This window comes from Argiope bruennichi, chromosome X1, assembly GCF_947563725.1.
Source record: "Argiope bruennichi chromosome X1, qqArgBrue1.1, whole genome shotgun sequence".
Classification (NCBI taxonomy): domain Eukaryota; kingdom Metazoa; phylum Arthropoda; class Arachnida; order Araneae; family Araneidae; genus Argiope; species Argiope bruennichi.
Genome location: NC_079162.1, coordinates 46,297,469 through 46,308,036, shown reverse-complemented (window position 1 = coordinate 46,308,036; position 10,568 = coordinate 46,297,469).

The window sequence follows — 10,568 nt, the reverse complement described above, 5'->3', positions numbered from 1 at the left end:
TTTTTACTCAATACTCATTTATATTATCAATAGGATAGGACTCATTATATAATTATTATGTTGGTGTTGGAAAAATTATTAAGGAGAATTAACTTACCATAATATAAATTTATATACGCGTGATATATTGCAGCCATTAAAAGGAAAATGATTGCGTCTAACGATGTGTTTCAAAAATGTTCATTCACTGTTAACTGGATTCCTAGAAGATTGAATCGTGGTAAAAGGTTTAAATGTTGATTTCATATCAAGCCTCTTACATTTCTTATCATTTATTAGATGAAAATACGTATTTCTTTATTAATTCAAAATTCATTTTTCTATCTTGTCTTTAGTTAGAGCTTTAATTTTAAGGCCTACAAAAGTACTTTTAAAGACCTACAGAAGTACTTTTTAAAGACCTACAGAAGTACTTTTCAGCTCCTGAGTCACAGTCATTTTACAATATAACTTTGTTATTTGAGACCGCAATGATCTCTGAATTGGAACACTGCGGACTCAAGTCTTATTTCTAAGAGAGGTTCACATGGTATATCTTAACATAATAGCTTCCCCTATGAATTGTGATTCAGACCATCTATCTAATAAGATGGCCCTTTCTTTGCTCTTTCTTAAATGCAGTGAAGAATAAGGCATCTAAATAAATAATAGGTATGCATCGGAATAGAATCACATGGCAGCCATCGTTCTAAACCCGTCGAGGATCAAATGTTCTCCAGCTGGTGCGGTATGGAAAATTCCAGAGGCGGATGCCCGCGCATATATCTTTCTCATCATCTGACCACGATTAAAAATTACAAGGTCACTCTCAAATTAAGTCTAATAGTACATCAAATCCGAATATAATTAAACTAACCTAATGGTATTTATATTGTAATTCCATTCATTTTATATTTAAGGCTTCGTCAATAAATATGGTATTCGAGTAGTTTTGTCATCTTTATCCCTTCAAAATATTTCTGCATCTTAAAATCAAATAAGCCCTAAAAATGCTTTTTATTAATTTATTCACCGATTTTCGAATAAATTATCTCTAAAAACTAAATATTGGTGAATAGTGACTTAAAAAAGCAAGACAGAATTTTTGCCACTTGAGAAATCAATCAGCAGGAGTATCTGTGTTCAGTCTATAATATGCTTGGACGTTATATTGCATTTTGTATTAAACTTCGTATTAAAGTGACGAAAAATCTAGTATACATTTTCAACCTTTTTGAATAATTAGATTCAAAATTTAATATAGATATACAAATTTGGTATCAAGAAATCAGTCCAAATTTCATTTATGCCTTTGTGTTTTTGAAGTTATTTTGTATTCATCCACACAAACAAATAGAAACAGGAATGCAACTGTATTATGGATTTCAATCTAACGCTTATTCAGCATTAATATTCTGATAATAAAAAATGGGCTACATTTCATCCATCTAGTTCATTGTATTCTTGAATTATTCACACGCGTAAAGACGGTCACACAGATGAATTTCTTGCTGTATTTGTCCAAAATAAGATATGCAATATTGTTATAAAGATTGTTAATCAGATTTTGTCCCTTTAATCTATTCTGTTTTTGAGTGGCGTCTTCAGAGGCAGAATTCAAAAAATATATTTTTCGAATTCAAGGAGTTCTAAGATGAGAAAATTCATCAAAATCTCATTTTTTGATGATTATAATACTTTACTCCGCAAACGATAACGTGAAACTCAGTTACATGACTGGAAAAACAAAATTATCATCAAAATGATTGAAAAATTACATTTAACGAAATTTGCATGTATTAAAGTTATAAGTCACATTTCAGAACGCCCACGGGCTATTGTTTGGATATTAAATTTAAATTTTAAAAAAAATCATCAACATCTTATTGCTTAGACAAAAAAAATCTTTAACTTTCACGACATAAATTTAATTTTAAACTCATTTTAACTATGTTCCAGACTTAAGGAAAAGCAGAGTTATATAATAAAACTTAGTTCTCATTATTTCTCACGATAAAGTGACAAAAACGGACTCTGAATTATCTAAAGTAATTTTATTTTATAAGCCTTATGCACTTTTTAAGCTGAATTGGTAAATTTTGAAACAAATAAGGATTTATTTTGCTCATTTCACAGTAAAAAATTCTATTGCATTTAAATTTCCTTCTGCACTTTATTAAATTGCTAAACATTTTTATAAATAATAATCAATTTCATCTTTTTTTTGTGATTTAATCGTAAGTTTCGATTCATTTTATTCGGTTTCCATGCTTAACCGTATTTGTTCTAAAATTTAAAGTTACTTATTTCTCTTTCTTAATTTTATTTGCTATCCAAAGAGAAAATTATTTGTAAAATGCAATTTCAAAAATGATTCTTTCGTTATTTAATATTCTATACAATGAGTGCAAAAAATGGATGGAACAAATAGATATATTACAAAAGTTAAATTGAATTTGGTAATTTACCAGGATATAAGTTTTCATGCTTATATAATTTAATGAAAAAAGGATTTGAAAAACACTTTTATTAACGTAAAAAAATTTTATTTCTTTTATTTTCTATTTTTTATTCTTGCTTTCATTTTTTTATTTTAATTAATTTTTACAATTTATTATTAATTTATTTATTTATTATTTTGCTCCATTTTATTATTATAGCGGTTTGTTGAAATCAATAATTTTCTTAAATTCACAACCAAGTAGAGAATTAAAATTTGAAACCAACCAATCATAACACCATTGGGATAGAATCAAAATTTAATTAAATTAACATATTAATTGGTAATTAAGCTCTGTAAATAATAAAATAGTTTATTTCATTGATTACAGATAAGTATATAAATCGCTCATGAGTATGTATTGCTGTGGTAATATCGCTAAAAGTAATGACTTTTGCTTAGTTCACAGCATAAAGAAATCCATCTTGTTTAAATTGTTTGTATTTAAATGATAAATTAGGTCCAATTATTCTTAGATTAACTAGATTTTATTAATTCTTTTATTTTTATTATTTTCTACTTTTTAGTCTTAACTTAATTTATTATTATAAAATTTTATGAAATCTTGAATTCAACATCTTTCTAACATTCCTCACCAGATGTCACCTCTCGGATGGAATCGAAATTTATTCAAACTATCCTATTAACTGATTATTAAGTTCTGCAAATATTAAATTAGTGTTTCTCATCGATAATATTTAAGTTTATATAATTTCAAAAATTTAGCATATCTGAAGTATATAAAAAGCTCGATTGCAACGTTCCATGATTACAAACATAGAAAAAATTAAATAAATATAAAATTAATTTTAAAATGAAAGATTATGAAAGTACAGCATTGAAGTAATGTTATGGTCACATGACAAACGTAAGCACCCGTTAGTTAGTCAAGTTTCGGCTAACATCTAGTTATTAAGTCTGTCTCTAAATGCAGTATTAAGCTATGATGTGATGTCACATATGCTGTGATGTGTCGTCTTTTCTTCTTACAAGGTACGCAATAAATTTCGAAATATATTTGATTTGTGTCACAGTAATTTACTATATTAAATTAAATTTGAACCTCTAGCTAACTTTGAAACTTTGCTGAATCACAATATGTCAATTATGGAATGTATTCAAAGATTGCAAATTTATTGCACTTAATTTCAACTTATCAAAAGTACTAGATATACCACTTTTAAATTTCCCCAAAAATATCTTTTTAATTGCAACAGAGCAGCACGTTATGAGGAAACTTTATTTACAATAATGATGGTATAAAATTAATTCGACACTTTTTTGTACGGTTTAGTACAAGTTCGCTTGTTTCGCATTAGTAAAATTGGAATTTTTTAAATCAATTTTTTACCTACTATCATATGTGCTAGAGTTCTGGTTATTGTCTATATTTGCGTATTCTCAGTACCAGTAAGCTACAATATCTTCGGAACTTAATTGCTAGATAATTGATAAATTTAGTATAATTTTGATTTCATACAAGTGGCGTCACCTGATAATGAATTTGCGAAAGAGTGATTCCAAGATTCCATAATATTTATTAATTCATCAAATTAAAAAAAAATTATAAATAATTAGAATGAATTCCGTTTTTACTTTCCACTACACAAACGAAAATAGTTTTACAATTTTTTTTTATTTATTTATTGTTGATTCCTCTGGATGTCTTTTAATCGTGAACCGAAAGCTATTTTCAAAACTATTAGATAAACATATACTTCCAGTTGGAGAAACTATTCTAAATGACCTAAAGATATTTTATGTTGTTTGAATCAATGAAGGTACTGAAAAAATTACGAATTGTAAATTTTTATGCATTTCCCAGTATCTATTAATCAAATTAAATGGAATAGCGTTTGGATACTATAATTTTAAATCAAAAAATTCCACAACTCTGCATCCAAATCTAGCTGAGTTATAAAGATTTGAGCTCTGTTATTTCAAGCTAATCAACGGTAGCTAGAGGAAGCTCTATATGCTTATTAACAGATTTTTCTTGAGGTGTCCATTCAAAAATAATTATGTTCGTAACTTTAGATAAGAAAGTTTTAGTTGTAGAAGTGTGGAATATTTTTGTTAAAGTGTTAAGGTTAATCTTTCTCAGTTCTTTATCGAAATTGATTCGCCTTTCTGAAAGGAGCTCTGTTTCCACATTCTTGTTAATTTTTAGGAATTATAACAAATCTATAACTATATTTTTGTGCTTCCTAAACACTAAAGTGCATCTTTATTTCACTTATGTATAATCATGTATCATATTACTTTTCGGATTACAGAGGATTAAAAATATCCTACTAAATAATGAGAGGTGGATTATATAAATATATAGATAACGCAACTTTTTCAAAAGTACACTTTTTGATTCAAGTAACATAAAATATAATTTTTTGCAACATTTAGAAGATTTCTCCTTTATTCCTTTATTTCCTTTATTCCGTATTATATGTCTACCTCTGATTCAAAAATAGCTATCGGGTCATTGTTAGAGCGGAAACCTTACATATGTTTGCGTTTCCCAAGTTTGCGGATGAAAATACAAAGTCTCAAAGTATATGAATTAAATAACCTTCTTCGACCTTTTCATCTTTTGTATGCATTTTTTTCCATTCGGACAAACTGGACTTAACAACAGGCGGCAGACCCTTATTTCTCCGAAAAATATTGTATGATTTCTTCTTAACAAGCTATGGCTTAATCCGGTTAAGAAAATTTCTTTCTAATAAGTTTCTGCTTTGTGAAAAGAAATTGCACAATGCCAAGTCAGAAGAATAAATTGGAGCAGGAAAAAGATTGCACCAAATAATTTTTCGTGGATTCGGAAGTCTGCAGTAAAAGTAACTGACGGAAACCAGAGCGCTTATGAAAAAAGTAAACAAAGGCAAATTTAATTAGAACAGTGTCTCTTATACTATAAGTCTCGACATTTAGTATATAGGAAACCAGAATTTCAAAATCTCGAAAATTTTTAGTGTATGTTTTTCCAACACTAAATTCAGAAAGATCTGGAATTTATTTTATTTTAAAAGAATGAATACAGATAGAACATTTTTATTTCGAAATATTTTGTCAAAGTGTTATTATCCTGTGCAATTATACATCTTTATCACCCATTTATACAAAGATGTAAAGCCAGGTTGCAAATATGCTTTTGCTGCATTCTCCAGTACCTTCATCGTTGTACTTCTTCGACACTTGGAAGTCTTTGGCCCTCAAGATTAGTCTTCTTCCGGGGAAAAAGATTATTCTTGTGCAAGATCTTAGGAATAAATTAGTTAAAGAAGTTCCGGATTGTGAGATATTTTGATTAGTATTTAGGCAAGAAGGGGGAGTTATTTGAAGGGGGAAGGGAGAGGGAGAAGGGGGGAGCCGGCGCCTTATCCTGAAAGAGCACCCACGACTTTGTTTTCCCAAAAAGAAAAGGTTTTGAATGTCTGTAATCATATGCATGGGCTATACTTATTTGAACTTGTTGGAACCTACTATGGTCTATTATTTTATTTGTTCTCAAAGAAAGGGCATAATTCATTAAAAATTATTTAAAATTTAAGTAATTTGTTTAGATGCTGTTATTATGATATTAGTTTAAAAGAACATAACGAAAGAAACCACCTTGACTTTGAGATATTTCATTCAAAAACTTCCAAAAAAACTGTATCACCTCTTTTTTTTTTTTTTTTTTTTCATCATGTTTGACGTGCTTTTTCTTACATGTATTATTTTCCGATTTTTATATAACCTGATGTCGTGAAAATAGTATTTCTTGTACAGATAGGAAAAAACGTTTTTTTCTCAGCGCCAAAATATGATTATTGGAAAAAGTTTAAGAACCCATTATTTAGAAAATTGGATAAAACATCTAAATATTCTCAAATGTTATAAAGAAAACGATACTTTCTAACAAAATAGATATTTTTCCACTTTTCTAAATATACAAACATCAAAGTGTTCGAAATATTTTAATTATACAGAAAATTAAATATCTTTTCTATAAGTCACTTTACAGATCGGAATTTCTGGATCAACTTAGCAGTACCTATGCACTTGAATAGAATAATTTGAGAAAAATGTAGCCTTTTCACGAAAAGGCAAAAAAGAAATCTTTCAAGAAAAGGCATTGTAGTTGACGTCAATTGTAAACCAGCATTTTCAACAATTATTTTAGGTTTATTAACATATTAATTAGAATCTGCATTTAGATTCACGCTATCACCGATTCACAGAAGATTAATTTAGTGTTCTTCAATATATTTGGAAAAGTCTATTTATAGATATTTACAATTTTCCTTATAATGTTTTAACAATCTTCAGCAATTATACTTCTGTGTTTAAATGAAGTGTCGTAGTATAAATTATTTTCTCTAAGATCTGTTTTCGTACGGTTTTAACATCTTAATATAAATAAATAAAAGTCATTGTGGCAACATCTACTCCTAAACAATGGGGCCGATTTCAACCAAACTTTGCACACTTATTCTTTAAAACAAAAGAAAGAATGCTATCAAATTTTCAAAGCACGAAATAAATATTCAATTATTGCCGCTTTTTTGCAGTAACTTCGGAAGAAATAATCGTATAAGAAGTAGTTAATTACCATATTGAAATTCAAAATTTTACTTTTTCAATAATAACAAATTCTTTTATGTGTAATTTTTCTTCTATTGCTATTAATTCTTTTATAAGTCAAAGCAAATAATTTTGAAATACAGTAACAATAAGACTGATTTACTCTACCAATGTTTTTTTTAAATTTCAAAATCTTTTGAAAAAGTTTTTATTGGTTTAAAGCAGTTATTTAAAAATTCCTAAAAGAACTGAAAGAAAAAACTGTTAGGGCTTTCATCTTCAAATGATTACAGTTGGCTAAGGACTAAGGACAATCACTCAAGTGACAATGTGTAATAAAAGGATTGTATGTATTATAATGATTGATGCAAATTAATTTTCACATTAAAAATATTATAAATGAAAGCATTTTAATTCTGAGCAATGCTGGGGATATCAATCAGTTACGTATAAACAAGCACTGTAGTACCCTTTCACGAGTATGACTTTATGTACTTAGATTTATAATATTGAAAGGGTATCTTCCAGTTTTTTTTAACGGGATAGTGTTTCTATTCTGGTACACTATCTGTAAATTGAGTGGTATAGAAATAGGTATAGAAATCCTTACACATAAATAAAAGAAAGCAGAGGAACCGTAAAAAAATGAAACAGACAACAAGGCTCGCATTCTTTCTGTAAATGGTTTAATGCAAAAATCCCTACATAGAGAATGCAAAGACTGGTGCAATCAAGTCAGATAAAGACGAAACATCTGAATCAAGCCTTACATATAATTAAGCATAAATAATTAATAAGTTCCAATGTATCAGTCTAAAAGCTCGAAATTGAATTTTGTTAATCCTTTTGGCTTATTTTATTTGCTTAAGATGTTACACATAGAAAGATCCCCGAACTGGGTTCGTATTTTATTTAAAGACTTGCTCATTACTTGTGATGATTTATGATACACTTTGATGCCTGGCTTCATTGCTTCTTCTCTATATGAATTTACACTAACGACCTTCGTCTCATTTTCGTGGTCACAGAGTAAATGAGATACCCACATGGAACATCGTTTTCTCACACTAAAGCGATCATGAATAATGGAATTTGTACTTCCCGGTCTGATCTTGAAGATACCCTCAGGCTGTATTGTAAATAAGATATATATTCTCATTCACAAGTTTTTTGTTTGTAGAAGGTTTTGATGGAAGATAGGAGGAATCTTACATAAGCAATCTTCTGTAAGATAAATGACTAATTTGAAATGAGAGAGTCTTTCAAATACATGATGATTTGGATGCCCATAATAATTTTAGAAATTAATGTGAATGAGATAAAAAAAATATCCGATTTTGCTCAGAAACGATCGAAATAGAATCGATTTTTGCATCATGAAAGGAAAATTAATTGATAGCATAGTTTAAATTTTTAGTTGATGAAATTATAACCCCCATAAAGTGAATCATTGTTTAGAATAATGGCTTAAAATTTTTAGGCTTGCCTCGTTGAGTATCAGTTATATTTAGTAAAATATTCTTTGCACTCACATTTCATGCAAAATCATCTTATAAATCTTTGAATATCATTAATTTAAACGATTTCGGATTGTTTTAATATCAACCTCAAGGAAAATTTGCTGGTTAACACATGACGTTTTCTACGGACCGCCGTTGATTGGCCTAAAAAAAGAAATTCAGAGCTTTATAAATCAGTCAATTTTGGTCATAGTGAAGTGGAACTTTATTGATTATATTATTAGAGCGCCAGAGCTATTTTAATAAATTTTGCTAATAAGAAGTGGGAACTGAATAATCTGTTTTTACTTTCATCAATACAATTATTGACACACAAAAAAAATTCTTTACACCATTTAGATTATCTTGAACGATTTAGAAATTAGCTGTTGTACTACGATTAGAGTAGACACCTTAGATGTAACTCATTTTGCTCCCTTTTTCTTGTAAACGCCATAATTAGAATAAGTTTAATTGGACTTGAAGCTTCAAGGCATATATTGCATCGAGGATTAAAACCTCGGACAGCATCTTAGATTGGCCATTCAGTTCAAATAGGGTGGAAAGAGAAGGAAGATTGAAATTTCTATTTCTCCATAACTCTCATAATATTAAACATAGAAAGATAACTACAATTAAACACATTAATCATTTCAACTAACACCTTTTATATTAAAAAAAAGGCTTTCAGATGATTGCAAGAACTTCTAAAATAAGTGTTAAAAATGATTTTCAGTCCTTAATCTCGACAAATTTTTAACCTGAGTATATCACGTTGGAAATGTTTCATCAGGTAAACTCTGTTTCACCCACATCACTTCAACAATTATGCGATTAGACAAGGAAATGGGGGAGAGGATTTAATTTTGTTTTCCTTACATCAATGGATGAAAGGTACTGTATTTTCTATTGCTTGAATTTTAAAAGACCTTATGATTTTATTTACAAGAAAAAATATTCTTCCATGAACAAAGCATGAAAACAATCGATAGTGATTCATACATATTAAATTAAATAGTATGTCGATATAAATGGTAAAAAAGTTATAAGAAAACAAACGAAAAAGGGTAAAAATGTCATAAGGAAACAAAAGAAAAATGATAAAGAGAGAAACAGATTAAACAAAAAGTACTAAGTTTCTGCAGAAAAATTTTCTTTGCACGAAATAAGCAGAAAATATAGGGTGTCCAAGTGATTTCCTGCAATAAAATTTGAGACCTTGAGGGTAGAAAAATATCTTTTACTCTTATCATATAAATTATTTATGTTTCTAAGTGATTCCTAAAAGACCACCTGATCACTTCACTTGAGACTCAGTGACACTTTAAAGAATTTATTCTTTTATGGCAGACTATTCTTTATTATGTATATATTTTCGTGTTTAGAATTTTTTTCAGCCCTGTCCCGGACATTTTGCACCTGCATATGAACTTTGCCACTCTTTTTTTATGGATCCAAATTTACGAAACGTTTTTTTAACATTATTTTCTATCTATGTTGGTACTTTGATTACCGTACTATTTTATATGCACTTTTGTTATTTGTTTTGTCACTGTATCTTTTTGTCTGTTATTTTTTATTCTATTTTTTTAACTACTTTAGTTCTAATTTTACATTCAGTTTTTTTATTTTTTTTCTATAACATAATTTGTCCTTTCATTCTTACTAATATCTTCTTTGCAACGTCCCTACACTGCCATGTCTTTCTGTTATTAATTAGCTTCAAATGTAGCTCTAATATTTAAAAAAAAAACATGACAGATATCGATCTTTCATCTAATATTTTCTCAAAAAGACACGATTAACTTTGCCCTCCCTCTTTTACCCTTCCTCAAATCTTCTCTAAGATTTAATATACTACACTGCAAGATCTTTAAAAGTCTTTAATTCTCTGGGCCGTTCGTATTCTGGGAGTTTCGTATTCTTCTGTGATTCCATACAAAATATACATCAATTGTCTTACCTAAATTCACGAGATTTAAAAATCACATATCAAATATAATAAAGCATGCCATGAAATATTTAAC